This window comes from Anthonomus grandis, chromosome 4, assembly GCF_022605725.1.
Source record: "Anthonomus grandis grandis chromosome 4, icAntGran1.3, whole genome shotgun sequence".
In the NCBI taxonomy this organism is placed as follows: Eukaryota; Metazoa; Arthropoda; class Insecta; order Coleoptera; family Curculionidae; genus Anthonomus; species Anthonomus grandis.
In genome coordinates, this window is record NC_065549.1 from 12,284,754 (window position 1) to 12,301,064 (window position 16,311).

Below are 16,311 nucleotides of genomic sequence, written 5' to 3' on the forward strand. Positions count from 1 at the left end.
TTATTGACATGTATCATAAAGCTTTTAATATTTTATAATTACTAATTATTGCCTCAATTTACACAAACAATATTACGAGCGTTCCCAGGCAGAGATGTTTTTATTATCTCTTCTAGTTATTACAATCTTTATAATGGCAAAGGAAACTTGAAATAGCTAATAAAAAAAAATGTAAATTTGCAAGAGATAATACTTGAAAAACACTTTTTTTATACAGTTTCCTGCTAACCTAAAGTATTTTCCAGAACTTGCATTTAAGCTGTAGTATCGCTTAGTTATTTTATTAGAGCCTGTGGATTAATTTAAATTTTACTACTGTTGTGCGTCAGTATATTAATGTATAGACAATTCAGACCAATACTTGAAAATCAAGGTTTTCCCAAAAGTTTTCCACTTATTTGGATTAAAATATTGATGAACTAATAAAAATAATAATAATTTTGAAAACTTTTTATTACACATTTCCCTGTTTATAAAATTATTTTTATCTTCAATTTACACAAGGGTATATCTGATTTCTGCTATTAAATACTTCGACCAACCCATTAAAATTTGATTAACTTTTGTGATATAATATTATTTTATAAGAAATTCTATATTTTTCTTTTAAAGCAGCATTTTTTTGAATATTGAATAAAAGTATAATGAAGATTTTAGCTTTCATATGGTGAAATTCAAATTTTTAAAATAGGCGACGATTGGAAAATAGTTATTTATTTATTCAGTGAAATAGATGATGAATAGTGATCCAACAAAGTAATTAAAATACTTAAAAATTGAAGCTATTTTACAAGGAGAACTTGTGACATTATTTTATTTTATTAATTTTAAGCTAAAGATAATTAAAAATTGTCTAAGCTGCCTGGAAAAGATAGATAACTATGCTAATAAGAAAATCTAAATAAATTCAGTTCAACTAACTTGTAGGAATTTTAAATTCTGAAGAGTTTTAAACAGTGAGCCAGTCTTTTAAAGTGTATTGTTGGATTTTTGTCAAAACGTATTTAATTGGTGGGTATAAATAACATAGTTTCTGAAAAAATTTATGTCTGTTTTGGTGTCGTTCAGGACTCCTACACACGATCTATTTTACTCGTTCTTAAAGTCCTTCAAAAAGCATTTTTGCGTTTCATAGCTTTCAAGGCTGAAACTGAAATTAACTAGAATTTTTGTATTAATTATAAGATATAGGATATATTTAATATATAGTCTTAAAGAGAAAAAGTTCTTTCGAAAACATTAAAAAATAACATGTAAAAATATTGTGAAAAAATAGTTGGTTGGAAAATGATTTCAATTACCTAAAATAAAAAAAAATGCCTGACAAAATTTTTTTTAAATCCTTTATTACCTGATTCTAATTCTACTACCCAAGCAATTCAAAAATGTAAAAAAAAAATAAAATTATACGTACAAGAGAGTAAAGAAATCCCGAAGTCTAATACCAAAAAAAAAAAACAGAAAAATATGCTATAATAAATAGTTTTTTAAAAGAAAAAGAAAATAAAAATTAAAGTTTTTTTACCTTTTCACTAAACTTGATGTTTTTTAAATAAAATTATTAATTATTTTTTTCATTATAAATTTCTTATAGTTTTTTATATTATATTAACAATTCTTTATACTTTTGTTTTTAAAAAACCTATTTGATTATCTATTATACTAAAATTTAGACAATTATTCAGAAGTTTTTTTCTGTACTTGTCTTTAGAAAAAAAGAAGTCACCCTTAGCAGGAACTCACGGAACAACGAAAACGTCTTAAGGATTTTCTACTTCCTTATTCCAGAAACAGTGATTCTGATGGTTTTGAATACTTCTTATTAATTCTCAAATAAGTTTGTCTTTTTTCTATTAATAGAAACGTTGTCTTTAGTATAACCATTCAAGGAGCATAATATAACAATTTTCTTTTAGAATCACTAATTACATTTTTAAGTTTCTCCCGATAGGGTTATTTGTCATACTTTTGCGGCATACTACCAAAATCGGTGTTTTAAAAATCTTCTAATTTATATGTGTTTTTATACAAATATGTCAACAAATTTTAGTGTTCAAATATTTTTTTTTTAACTATCGCACCAGACTACTCACATGTGTCTTATGGACTTATAAGTTTTTCCTTTTTGGAAATATAAAAGCCAAATGGACATCCATTTATTTGTCCAGAAAATCCAATGGACGTCCATAGGATGATAAAAATATTATAAAAGTAGATCGTCATAGGACCATTAAATAAAATTATCAAGTAGACAAATAGTTTGTAAATGCCAAGGGATATATAAAATGGCCAAAAGGCTTTTCCAACTCACACTGCTTTATTGAAATTTATTGTATTGTTTAAGTAGTCATTAAATAATTCCTTGTTATCTCTCAATATGAGAATTGTCACTTATGTAAATAATTTCGGTAAACTAAAATATAATGTTTTACCAGTCCTTGCCTCAATTCTTTAGCTTGTTAAAAAATGATGCTTATTAAAAATATAAACTATATTTTTAATATATTATTGTATGAGCGTTTTTGTCTACGAAAATAGAAAGCAAATAACCTTATGTTTCGAAGCATTTACGATATGGACTGTGAATAATATAGGTACATATACAGTGCGGCTCTTAATTGTCCCCATCTCTTATCCTTTGAATGCGTTTATATAAAAATTTGGCATACATTATTAGTAACCCAAAATAATACTTTTTGATCTTTACCTCATTTTGAAAAACTTAAAAATGGCGACGGGACGCCATTTTGAAAAAAAGAACTAAATAGAAAGGGCGATCATGCGATACATCACTTGAAAGATCCCACAGAATGATTTATGGTCCTAGAATATCAATTCATTACTTCTATAGTATAGCAAATATGGTAGAATAGCAAAATGGCAACCTTTCTAAGTCTTATTTTTCGCATTTTTAATCCTATTTAAAATAACTTAACTTTAGGTAACACGGAAATGTTACTTTTCACAATTTACTTCAAGATAGTAAAATAATCTATTGGACGACTATTCACGAACATTTTGGAAAGTGGCAACATCAATATTGCGACATGCATCAATTATTCTTTGACAAAGGTAGATTCTGGCTAAGTGACGTAGACCTTTTGAGAGGTGTAAGATCGGGCAACCTGGCTGGCCACTCGGTAGGCCCTTGATGAACAATCCACCGATTAGGGTAAGTATCAGTCAAATATCGTCTAACATTTGTGCTAAAGTGAGGCGGTACGCCATCTTGTTGAAAAACTGTTTGCAACTCAATTTCATGAGGATTGTCTTCAATAATATTAAGGATCAGGCGTTCTACTGCATTTTCTAACATATTTAAACGGTTTAAAGGGTATTAAAAGGTCCTTTGTTTATGCATATGTTAAATATCTATGAATGCTTTCCTGTATAAATATAAATATTTATTGAGTATATTATTAGTATAAGTATTTTTCTTCCTAAATCTATCTTCCATTTATCTGCGGTGTAGCGACGTCTATATCTCAACACAGTAATTTGGAAGTCTAATGGATTGCCCAAAATTATTATCCATGAAATGGCCATTATTAATCCATGGATATTTTGAGTCTGGACTCATACTGAATATCCATTGGAGGATGTGTGCTTTCTGGCATCACAAGGAACAACAAAAACCTCTCAAATACTTTATACTCATTTCAGCTAAAAATGCACGTTTTTTTTAAAAACTTTATTATATATGACTGATAATTTTGAATGTTTTTTTTCTATAACCTAAAATAAAACTTTTAATACCCTTCAAGTAATACTTCACAATTTTTCTCAACATCACTGGCCGTTTTACCCAGTTTACTAAATAGTTAGATGTTCTTACCTAGTTATTCTTCATAGTTTTGTCACTACATTTTAGTTACTGTCAAGCCAGGTCCCTTTCAAAAATCTACCATTTTACAGTCTGTAACATCAACATCTTATAGTAAAAATTGTCGATAACCATTACTCAAAAGTTTTTCCTTCACTTGCCTCCAGAGAAAAAGGAGGCACCATCACCAGGAGCCCACGGAGCAACGGAAGCGGCATGGCAGGTCCTGCAGATTTTCTGCGCTTGCCGCGAGATCAATGCGATGGCGCTCCAGACGCCCCTCCGACGGCAGTGGCGCGACGTACGCCGTAGCAGACACTGTTGTGAGCGTCGCGACGTCTCGAATTAAAATAATTTCACGAAAGCGCGGATATTTTGAAAGTACGCAAAAATCATACAGCTTGAACTTTTTTTCTTCTTCGGTGGTTAGTGGTTGAGAATTTTTTCTGGTGTGGTGTTATATTTGATTGATTGGAGGGTAGTGGTTTCACGTGCGTTTTTAGGTTGTTTTGGGGAAACGTTGGGAAGTTATTAAGGTAGGCTCATATTTTTTAATTTATTAAAAAATATTCCACTGTATATTAATGGATTTACAACCAGAAACCCATTTGCCTTTTCTAGACCGACTCATAGTAAATAAGTCGACAGATATTTTTATCCTTTAACTTTTTTCCCTGATAAGATTTTTTAAATTTTAATAGTTTTTTAAATTTTAAATCTGTTAAAAGTAATTTGAGATTTATAGAATAGGAACAAAATTATTTAATAAACTGTAATTAAAGAACACTTATTAAGTATAGTTTGCTTAGTTTTTTGGTCAGATGTAGGTAAAAAAACTACTTTAAGAAATCGATTTATATATTTTCATAGACGTTTTGATCTAATAATACATTTATTTGCCTTTTATTATAAATAAGTATATACTTACAAATAAACGAAAAAAAAAACAGCTTAGTGATGTGTTTTTTTCATATTGTATTATACTACACTAAGCTAACTAATTATAAATGACATTTAAACACTAAGCATAATATCTCTATGGTCAGGTCTAATCTTCCAATAACAAAATGTAAATTACGTCTAAACTCGGGATGTAGTTTCACAATAGTTGGGAAAAATTTACAATTAGGTTGATAAAAGTCGAGTTTAGTGTATTTTAATCTAACTTTGATTTTATTAATAAGACTAAGTTCTTTTTAATAATATTCAGTATATTTTATTTCTATTTACTAAGTCGTCTAAAATTTGGCGATTTATTATTTCCTAAATCCATTTTTGTAGTCTTGATTTAAAGTATTTTTCTCCACTTCTTTCTTAACTTCTTAATGTTCTTAAAAGATATGGATGTCGGGGTACTGCTTTGGAGTTTTTTTTTCAAATTATTTATTAAGGCGACTACAAATGGTTAAGCTCAATAATATCCTAAGTGACAAACAGGAATTTAAGATTGGCATTCCACAAGGAACAGTTTTGGGCCCAGTACTCTTTGTGATATATATTAACTCACTATTAAGGGTACAGGTGGATGGTCTACTGATATCTTATGCAGATGATACAGCCATTGTGATTTCAGGAGAGTCTTGGGACATTGTGAAAGTAATATCTATAATAAAAATTTGGTTTAAACATTTAAATTATCATTAAGCTTCGCTAAAACAACATACATAGCCTTTTCACTTACTTATGTGAACAGACCGCATTATAGTTTTATTTTAGTGTATAATCACTGTATTAAAGAAACTTCATGTACAAAATACCGTGGAGTTGTATTTGATAGGTTTGTGAAATAGCAACCACACATTGAGTGTGTATGGGACCACTGTTATTTTTACTGTATCTGGATGACTTGAGTTCATTGAAACTGCAGGGCAAGGTGGTTCAGTTTGCTGATGATACCACCATACTATGGAGCCATAAAAATTCTGATTATATTAAGACTTGTATCCTTGAAGACCTTCAGATTTTATCAGGGTGGTGTGCTTTCAACAGGCTCGTGTTTAATGTAAACTATTAAAGAAAGACGTCTATTATGGGGTTTAAGTGCGATGTTCAGGGTCTGATGTTTGACGAAAGTTCCCTCTTGCAGAATAAAGAGTGCTGCAAGTTCCTAGGAATTACCATTGATGGTCGACTTCGGTTTGAAGATCATATTTTACATTTAGCTGGAAAATTATCTTCTAGATGTTTTATAGTAAGAATGGCAAAACAAGAGCTGGGAGGGGTGGTTGCACGTTCAGTGTACTTTTCACTTATTGAATCTCATATTCGGTATGGCTTGCCTTTTTGGGGTTTAACCAATAAGGGGCTACTTAACATTGTCTTTGTTATTCAAAAAAAAGCAGTTAGATACCTGTGTTCTGCTAAGTTAAGAGATTCTTGCAAACCCCTCTTCATTTCTAAAAAAATCCTAACTCTTTTATCTTAGAAACAGCTGCTCTTATTCACAATTATTCCTGTGTTTTTTGAAAATTTATTTATTTTTTTTTGTATTTTTTTTCCTTTCATAATTGTACTTGTTTTCATTCTTTATAAAATAATATGTAAAAAATTTACTGGATGTGATATTTGGCGTTTTAAAATTCATATTTTAGTCAATAACGATACACGCGATGGTGTAAACTTATTTTATTTTATTTTTATTTATGTTAGTGTGAGTCAGTGTGCAGTTTTTTTGTATTTAGATAGGTATGTCTTTTCTGTTAATTAGCGTTCTGCTCCGTATTATTTAATTTTTGTTAATTTTACTTAGGTCTGATGATGCCCTAATGCGGCGAAACGCGTAACCTTTAAATAGACGCTTGATTTATGAGACTTGGACTTTGAGTTTATTTTCTCCCCCCATTTGTTCAAATTAAACTACCACTAAGTACTAATAATCCTAATCTAAGCTACATAAATTACTTTGGACCTAAACTGTATAACTTGTTGCCGGGTGCTTGTAGAGGTTGCACTTCCATAAAAAAAAAAATAAGTTGTTGTGTAAGATTCTAATCTCTGAAAGCGCTCACCAATTTGAAAGTCTTTCGTCTGAGCATTTGATCACAGATAGTGTCATGGTTGGTTGTATTTGAAATTTTTTAATATTTATGTATGTATGGATAATTTTTTAATTATGTTTCTTTCTAATTTGCTTAGTCTCTTAATCTTTCTTATTTTTGTGATAATATTAATAATAGAAAATATTATTAGTTCATATGTGAAAGTAAGTAACATCATTTGATACCGCACATACAAATGTTTCATATTTAGGTGCTTGATTGTATCAATATTAAAACGGTACGATATTATTGTACCGTTGAAATCTATCTTAGACAAAATCTGGCTCAGCGAAAAAAACCCCGCAAGACTTTAAAAACGCCAATATCATAAACATTTACAAAAATAAAGGCTCCGCGTATGACTGTAACAACTATCGCGGCATTTCATTACTGTCGATAGCGGGAAAGATTCTATCAACGATCTTAGCGGATAGACTACAACCAGTAGTGGAAAAACTTATTCCAGAAACCCAGAGCGGCTTTCGGCCAAACAGAGGAACCAACGATCTGATCTTTGCACTTCGCCAACTTCAAGAAAAGGCGAGAGAACATCAGACTCAATTACATGTCGCATTCATAGATCTGGCGAAGGCCTTTGATTCGGTTAACAGAAAGGTCCTCTGGTGCATTTTAAAACGTTTCGGAATCCCAAATAAATTCGTCTCAGTGGTCAAAAATTTACATACAAGTAATCAGGCACAAGTGCTAGTAAACGGTGAGGTTTCCGAACCGTTCTCCACTGAGACGGGAGTTAGGCAGGGCTGTGTCCTGGCTCCTATTTTGTTCAATGTTTTTCTTGCGGCGCTATCGATCATTGCTGACAGAAATCTAACTGCTAGAGGGATTGGAATCAGATATAGATATGATGGAGGGCTTTTCAATTAAAAACGTCTTAGAGCTGGAACAAGAGTGCGATTTATCACGGATCTTCAATATGCGGATGACTGTGCGCTGGTTGCGTACACAGCAGAAACTCTTCAGGAAATTCTTGCTTCTTATGCCTGGGCATACCAAGCCTTAGGTCTAAAACTAAACACGTCAAAAACCAAGCTTCTTATAACTCCTGCATCAGATAATCCTCAGCTCATACAGGTCAATGGCGAGACTTTGGAGCAAGTTGAACGCTTTAACTACCTAGGTAGCGTATTAAGTACAAAACTAAACATAGACGACGAAATAGCAAACAGAATTAGCTTTGCATCAAAAGCGTATTGGAGTCTTAAGGATCGAGTGTCTTACAATCATAATCTGAGTCTTAAAACGAAAACGGCAGTATATAGAGCAATAATTGTACCAACGCTATTATATAGCTGCGAATCATGGATCCCATACAGACGACATATAAAGGCTCTTGAACAATTTCAGCATCGGCAACTGCAACAAATGACGAGAATCAGATGGTCTCATAAAGTTTCTAATAATGAGGTTCTGCAAAGATCAAACTGTATATATATTGACACTATGGTACGAAGGGCAAGAATGAGATGGCTGGGTCATGTATACAGAATGGACGAACGGCGCTTACCAAAATCTCCTTGGTATGGAGAACTAACAGAAGGTGCAAGGAGGCCGGGAGGCCAATACAAACGCTTCAAAGATGTCGTCCACGATGATTTAAAGCTATTGGGAATTGAAAACAACTGGGAAGAGATAGTCAACAATCATGCCCAATGGAGAAGAGCGACGTCCGTTGCTCCTCAACCGACTAGAAAAACCCAAAGACCGGCTCTGCAGGAATTTCCGTGTGATGTTTGTGGCCGGATTTGCAAATCTCGCATAGGATTGTTTAGCCATAGTAAAACTCACCAAAGATTGTAGCTTTATCTTTAGTTTAGATTTATCTTTTATAATGTAATTATTTTTTATTTTTTACTCGGTAATCGAGCTCGGCAATAAATATATATATATATATATATATATATATATATATATATATATTAAAACGAATCATAATTCGATAAAAACTATGATATATGTTAACTATAATAGAGTCTAGTCTATATTATAGTCTACAGTAACTTTATATGTAGTGATTGTTATATGATGTTTGTAAAGTTATATTTTGAAGATCATATGGAATTATTTCAATGCCTTAGAACCAAGAAATGTAGAATATAATTCAGAGATTAGAGGGACATAAAGTCAATGGTCTCAGATTATTTGTGTCCCTCCAATCTCTGAATTTTATTTTCTTCTCTTTGAGAAAAATGGACTACTTTTTTAAATGTAGAATATATTTGTCCAATATTTTTTTGCTTTTATTCTTGTATATTGCGCATATTTAATTATCTGACGTTGAATAATTCGGTTGCCTTGAGTAATAAATTAGTTGAAAACAATTTATTTTTTTCAAATATTAGGTTGAGTAGCCATTTTTGAATGATGTTTAGTGGTTTATTATAAGAACCTCTATTTCATTCTCTATAAGATGATCTCAAAAAGTTACAGGAACTTTAAAAGATATACAAAGATGCAAATAAAAATTATACGTTTTGGTATAGTTACAAAGGTTAAATTTTCGCACAGTGGAAAAGTATTAATTAATACTCAATTAAAAATAAGTTTTTTTCTATCTATTTTAAGTATTTTCATAAAACTAATTATTTTGAGAAATGAAATATTAACGTGAAAATCACAACTAATCTAAGATGTAAAACCATAATAAGTACAAAGATAAGGATTTTCGTGGTCTAAAGTGTTTCTTAACGATCTACCTTGGGAGATGTATTTGGACAATAGCTGTGAGACAATAGTCTTTCAAGCAGATAATCTTTTTATCAGTTCTTTATAGAGCAACAAAAGCAAAACATTGAAAAAGCTGTATTTTGTTATAAATTTTTCGGATAAATATACCTGGGGACTCACATAGTGTAGGATCGTATGCTATGTATAAGTTGTTAGTTTTTTTGTTTTGTTTTTATGTTGCTTATTAAGTTAAAATAAGCATTACCTGTATTAGCGACATCATGTCTTTTTTAATTTTAATGATTTCATTTAAGTTTGTTTTTATAATTTTGCTGTTTAAACAGAATTTCCGTTTTTTCAAAAATAATATATTTTGATTGTTTTTAATGCACTATAATTTTTTTTTAATATGAAAAATCATTTAAAGAATTTTAAATACTTTAAAAATGTCTACTATATACAATTAACTAAAGAGAAAAAAGTTTAATTTTTTTTTAACTGATTAACAAATCCTTCTTAGTATATATTTTTATTTTATCCAACCTATTTTAACCTTATCTTAAGTATTTTGTATTTACACTTTTAGTTTTTTTTAAATAAACCTAATCTTGCCAGAAAAATACTTTTAAATTCCCAAAAAAAATATAAAACCAAAAATCGGTTAACTCAACTATAGGATTGCCCTTTTTGTAAAAAGAATTGATGTACAAGAATTTTTGAAATTCTAGGCGACAATTATGTTTGTCAAGTGTGAGTTGAAATATTAGACTTAAAATATTTCTTTTACTAGTTTATTATTTCTAATATGTTTATAGCTATTTAGCTATAAACATATTAGACTTGATTTATTTTTGTTATCAAAATTTAGTAAAAAATTAGGGTAGTAAAATGTGAGTTTGATCTTAATATAATTTAGACTGGAAAAATTAACTAAGTGTTGGTTCATTACAAAGGGGGTAATGCCATATTAATGTAAGAAACCTGGTAACAAAAGATTTTAGATAAATCAATTTGTCTCAGCCTGAAAGTGTACATATTATGTACCCTTCCGAGCTAAAACCGATTAAGCTTAGGTTTTTATTATGTTCCAAAATATTTATTAAAAATATTTTTTCATATTGGCACAAAAAGTATCTTCTTCAAATTAAAAACTGTATTTTAAATAATGACTATTTAAATAACTTAATAAATAAAATATTCAAACAGCTCAAAGACAAATTAAAACAGTCAAAAAAATTTCTTTAAAATACCCTATAACAGTAAGCTCTCTGAAAAGATTGCAAGAGAATTTAATGACGATAATATTAACATTAATTTTAAGAATAAAATAGTGTTTTTTTTAAACGATATTTTAAATTAAGTACAAAGACAGCAAATGACTTAAAAAGTAATACAATCTATGAAATTCCATGTTGTAAATGCGATGGTGTCAACATCGGTCAAGCGTCAAGATATTTAAAACCTAAAATTTCTGAACACAAAAGAAGTAAAAATTCTCATGTACTTATTAACAGTAATTTAAAAACCGCTTTTGCTAAGCACTTTGAATTGTAAAAGGAGACTCTTAAGTGAAATTAAGAAATTTCACTTAAGAGTGAAATTAATGAAACTAAGTAATGTTTATTTCGACTTAATTAGCAACATAAAAAACAAAACTAAGAACACATTGTACATAGCTACACTATGTGAGCCCCCAGGTATATTTATCCTAACAATTTCTAACATTAACATCAGCATTTAACATTAATGTTTTGGCTCTTTTTCCTCTATAAAGCATTTATTAGAAATTGTGTGAAATGAATTTTCTTTTTAGGTTTTAGTTTTAAATTTTAACTTAATGATCAATTTAAAAGAATTAAATTTTTATGAAAAATATTTAAAATATATTGATAAAAACTAACTTTTTATTGAGCATTACTTTTACTGTGTGCGAAAATGTAACCTTTGTAAGTATCCCAGAATCTATTATTTTATTTGTGTTTTTGTACATATATCCTTTAGAATTATGGAAATAATATCATGATCAAAGATATGTGATTCAATTGCTTGAAGTTATTTTTTTTAACCTGTATCCAACAAAAAAAAAATTCAGCAAGATTACAAACTGAGGTCATGAGAAATTATTCATATTAAGTATAGTATTTTCTTTAACCGATGCAATAATTTTTTAAAAGTGGCTCATTTATCGAGCTTAGGGATGGATAAATGGAAGTGTGAATTTATTCTGTTTAACGAGAAAAGAAAAAAATAGAGATAATAAACGTATGTATTACAGCTTAGGATTAGTTACATAGTGCCAGCAATACAAAACGATATAATAAAATAAAATAAAATATAATGTAGACAAACTAATAAACTAGAGAACATAGTACTAACTGTAAAAACTACAGAAGGAATATATGTAAATAACTAATATTATATATGGTATAAGATTTTATTGTTGTTACTTGATTGTGGTATTTAAGTCGTTAAATTACATATTAAATTGGAGCTAGCAGAACTTAGGTTTCTAGTGATACGTCTAAAGTTGACCGTATTATCGTTTTATTCAAATAGCATTTGATATATGTTGTGTTTCATTAAACATTTTTGTTGATCAAGAATTTGTATGTTATTAAATTCAAGAACTGATTAAGTTCTCTAATATATTCAACTAGTGCTGTAGGGTGAACCTCTTTTGTATTCTTTAATACATTTTTCCAAAGATTTACCAGTTTGTCCTACATAACTTTTAACACGATTTTTACAAGAAATCTTTAAAATGTTTATGATACCAAGTCGATAGTCATGTTATCATTTATGACTCGAGTATTTTAAATTAAGATAATATGATGTATTTAAGTTCTATAGTTAACTAAACTTAAAGAATCACATACCGTAGGCACATACTACACAGGATACAGTAGACATATCTCTTAAAAAAAAGGGGGGAAAAGAGTTAGTTTACTCAGAAAGAAAGAAAGAAAGAAAGAAAGAAAATGTGCTATATTACGTAAGAATAATCTTGTGTACAAGCATCCTACAAGCTAAAAAAACAACAAACAACAAACAAAAATACAATTTCAAAAATTGTATTTTTGAAATTGTATTTTTGTTTAAAACAATCAATTACTAAATAAGGGTAAACTTGTTGAGAAAACTAGAGAAGAAAAAAGGAAAAAAAAGAAAACTTTTCAACATGTCCAAGGTTAAAACCTATCATTAAAAAAGTCATCCAGGTTATAATATGCCTTAGCCAATAAAAGCGACTTTAATTCTCTTTTAAATTTCTTAACATCCGATATATGTCTAACACACAGAGGAACATGATTGTAAATTTTTTTACTTATGTAAATTAATGAGTTTTTGGTAAGGGAAGACGTAGGAATAGGTAGGGGAACATCATTTACACGACGAGTCAAATGGCCAGTGTCAGAGGGTAGTTTGGGAATTTTGTGAATAAGAGCACAACACATTTTGTAATTCTCACACTATATCCGAGACATCACTATATCTGAGCAAATTGGTGACACACAATTAACTATTCTAAGCCCAAAAGCTTGTTAATAAAAGTTTTCGTGGAATTCGAAATAACTACTCCAAATATATAATTTTCAGGAAATATTATAGACTGGATGAAATTAGAAAACTCAAACAATTTGCGTACAAAATATTGGTGTGTCTAAAATGCATTGATTTCAATCTTAAGAGCTCATTTAGAAATATTATAAATGACTCACTATACTTGTAAGTCTAAAGAGGTTTCCATTTTGTATCTTGTTTGTAGGATTGTTTGATAATTTTTGTAAATACTTATGTCACTTGAGATAGTATGTAATAAGTAACCAACCAAGCTTTACCTATCAAAACAGTTGTATTACTTTTTTATCAGCTTTTTTACCTATCAGCTATTGGTATTAATGAGTTTAGGGGCATTTGTGTAAATATGGTAATGATTATAGAATTTCGTATACAAATTCGTATTCCTTAATCCGATATTCTGGACAAAATGTATTTCACTATTTACTATAACAGTTCAAAATAATCACCCTATTTTATTTCTGGATAGTAGAGTCATAAATAATAACAATAAACCTATCCTAATAAACTTCAATTAACCTACACTTTCAGACAGAAATATCTTAAATCGATAATTTCATAAAAAAATTTAAGAGGCCTATTAAAAAAAGAGTGGCGAATAGGGGGCAATAAACCAAACCCTGCAGTTAAATTGCCGACGTTTCAACCTTTATTATACGTCGTCTCAGGCAAATAACATTACCAGTATTTCTTTCTTAATTAAAATAATTCTCATTCATTTTATGGCATATAATTTACACAGGGAATTAACTATAAATTGTTGTATATATATGGCAATAATATCTGCGATGATATCTTTTTGTGATCTCTCCAAGGTCGGATTGTGTTTCACGTGATATCTTAGTGAAAATGTCATGTTTTATATCAGATAGGCGTATCAAAAAATCTATACCTCTGTCTGGTGGCCATATATGCTAGTGACGCTAGTTTGATTTTAAAGTCTAGTAATACACAAATTTTTAATAACAATAATTCTGATGAGTATGCTGAATTGTAAAGATACTTTATTAAAATTATTACAATAATTAAAATTTGAAAAAAAAATAAAAACATGACTTTATAATAAGAAGATAAAATTCAGTTATTAGGATTAAAGTAGTTAATAAAAAAAAATACTCCAGGAACAATTTCTATATTGAGATTGATTGTTTTTATTGATGTTGTATTATAATGATTTTCGTTTGTATAACAAATTAATTTTTAGTTTAATTTAAATGTTGCACTCCTGCATTATAAAGTAACTTTCTCAATTTTATCCTACTCTGTAAATTTAAACCAACGATTTTCCACTTTTAAAGCTAGAAGCTCTTGAAAATAATAAATGGTCTTATTGGCCAATCTCAGAATCCTAGTTTGAGGAACCCTTTTAAAATAAACTACATAAATTGCAATACTGAATTGTTTTTTTCACGTATTTCAAAACAAAACCAGAAAATGCACAAATTAGGAGATATTTTTCATATTAATAAGACTTATCTATTACGAAAAGAGTTAAATATCGACCGTAAGACTTCTGAAAATAGCTTATAAATATCCTATTGTTTGAAAAATCTAGGCCCACATCTATCTGTATAACAACTAATGTGTAATTTCTCTCCTCTATTCACTTTATCCTAGAAAGACAGTACTTACCCATAATTTAATTTAATTTAATTTACCTAGCTATCCTCATGCCACTTCTTCATCCAGTTTTAGTAAATCATTTGTTTTCTCATTTTCTGGAACTCCGCTAGGAAACCACACAGGCTTTCCAGAATTACGTCTCCCAGATTTTTTAGTTCTATTGGGCTGCTTTGATATGCCCTTAGGACCACAATGTTGTCCAAAATAATTAGTATCTGCTTGTTTTGTTTTTTTGCTGTTATTTTACTTTGCAAAATTCTAAAGATTTTTATGTAAAGCACATTTTTCTTAATGAGTAAAAAATCTGTCTGTCTTTTTTTAGCCTTTTGACTTTGGCGGTCTTTGATCCCTCTGTAAACTAGATTAAGTCTTTAAAAGTTGTCATCCTTTAATATATCAGGCAGATGATAATATACGAGTAGTATCTCTAAAGCCTAGGGTAGAAATCGATTAAAACCTTGAGCTTTTAGTAAGAGCGTCTTTTCGTTATATTAGACATTTTAGATTGATATAGGAATAGTATCATTAGCTTTACAATTCATAACTTAAATGGGAACAGTTATTTTGTCACTATAAGTTTTTATAAACTATTATTTTTATTAACAAATTAATGAATCTACATTTGAAAAAAAACTTTTCATTTATTATATGTATATAGTTTATATTCAGATCAACACGTGACCATAACCACAAATGGCAAAATATCCATGAAAATTTCTCTTTTTAAATGATTATACATTGAAGTGGGCCATACCGATAATGACCAAAGCTATTACAATGCGTAATTTGTAATTTGGGTAACGACACAGTACAATCGAATATCGATTATGCATATTATTCCTGATATTCAATCCATCATATTATTAGGGGGCCTCCGATATGAAATTATGTCCGGCATTTTTTTTTTTTTAATTTTATTCTAATTTCAGATAATAGTTTTGATGTTAGAAATATTGTTTTATAAATACGCTTAGTTAATAAAAAGTTTATAATTAAAAAAATATACTCAACTTGAAACATATCGATATCAAGCCTTTTTGTAGATACAATACAACCTGACCCAATATCCGGCAACAATAGGGAAGTAAATCAAAACGTGAGCAAATAACGCAGGTGCTATGGAAAATGCGACAAAGAAATTCCGAGGGAACCCGGCTTGCGTCTTAAATAGCTTGTTCCCTTACTTTGACAATATAACAATGATGGGAGAAGATTAAAGAGCTTGCACAAATATTTTACTTCTGTTGAATAAAATACTTTTGCCGGATGCTTGAGTATTTTATTTTCAATCTTATTTTAAATGTTAGTCATTTCTGGTATACATTAATCCATAATAATAAGAGTAGAATGTTATTAAAATAAGAATTTACTAAAATTACTTTACGTTATTTTCATATATATTATTATATTAATTATGTTTTACTAATTATAATTTTTTAATATATATATAACTGTAAAAATACATATTTTTATATGCAGTTAATACCCTTAAAATATAAACTCCTAATAATTTTCGCAAGGTACATACCTTTGAACCTATAGACTAGATATGATGATTCTATA

At 29.3% G+C, this 16,311-nt stretch overlaps 1 protein-coding gene across 1 annotated transcript in view; it reads left to right on the top strand.

The window, feature by feature from the left end:
- The first annotated feature begins 4,141 nt into the window (after positions 1 to 4,141).
- Positions 4,142 to 16,311, top strand: part of LOC126735075 (neuroligin-1-like) — a 545,354-nt gene continuing 533,184 nt past the window's right edge. Inside the window, exon 1 of the mRNA XM_050438970.1 lies at positions 4,142 to 4,359. The gene's annotated coding sequence lies outside the window, so the exon portion shown is untranslated. The remainder of the gene's footprint in view (positions 4,360 to 16,311) is intronic.